Genomic DNA, 829 nt, shown 5'->3' on the forward strand with positions numbered 1-829 from the left:
TACGTGCGCGTGTATGTGTGTAAGAGAGAGAGAGAGAGAGAGAGAGAGAGAGAGAGAGAGAGAGAGAGAGAGAGAGAGAGAGAGAGAGAGAGAGAGAGAGAGAGAGAGAGAGAGAGAGAGAGAGAGAGAGAGAGAGAGAGAGAGAGAGAGAGAGAGAGAGAGAGAGAGAGAGAGAGAGAGTATGTGTCGCCCGCGCGCTGTTCGATTTTTCCTCAAAAGTGTTGCCTAAATGACTTCTATTGTACAGCACGCCATATATAGTCTTTTCCTTTGCAAATGGCTGCATATATATATCCTAACGCATTTAACTTCCTGGATTGAAATGCCGGTGTGCAGACAAGGATAACAGCCTGTCACGGCAAAGCTTTTACTGTTCAGTTATACACGTTTCTTGGCAAGTGATCAACTTGTTGCTGTTACTCTCGATTTGACGGCCTGGATTTGCCATCCTGTGTTGCTTACGCTTGTTCGATGTGAAAGGAAACGAGTTACACTTCCGTGATTTTTCTTGACTAAGGATCGACAGGTATAGTTCCTTTAATGGTACATTCTACTTTATTTCGTCAAATGGTTGTTGCTAAAAATAATGTGAACAAGAATTTTTGGATGATTAATGAGATGAGGATGATTATAATGATAGTTTAGATCGTTACGGTTGTTTATACAGATGTTACGCAATGTTTTGGAAAATGTTGTTAAACTCGTCATGGGATTGTTCACTTGTGTCAACAAAATTCATGACTTTGCATATTTACAGATAAATGATTGATACCGATTTTGTCCAAGTTTCATTTGCGTGTAGCCGCTGGCGTTAATTTGCTAGTCATGC

At 40.9% G+C, this 829-nt stretch overlaps 1 protein-coding gene across 1 annotated transcript in view; it reads left to right on the plus strand.

Moving 5' to 3' along the window:
• Nucleotides 1-246: 246 nt before the first annotated feature.
• LOC138968384 (uncharacterized) overlaps nucleotides 247-829 on the plus strand; it is a 30103-nt gene continuing 29520 nt past the window's right edge. The window contains exon 1 of the mRNA XM_070340984.1: nucleotides 247-526. The gene's annotated coding sequence lies outside the window, so the exon portion shown is untranslated. The remainder of the gene's footprint in view (nucleotides 527-829) is intronic.

Source organism: Littorina saxatilis, linkage group LG1, assembly GCF_037325665.1.
Source record: "Littorina saxatilis isolate snail1 linkage group LG1, US_GU_Lsax_2.0, whole genome shotgun sequence".
Taxonomy (NCBI): domain Eukaryota; kingdom Metazoa; phylum Mollusca; class Gastropoda; order Littorinimorpha; family Littorinidae; genus Littorina; species Littorina saxatilis.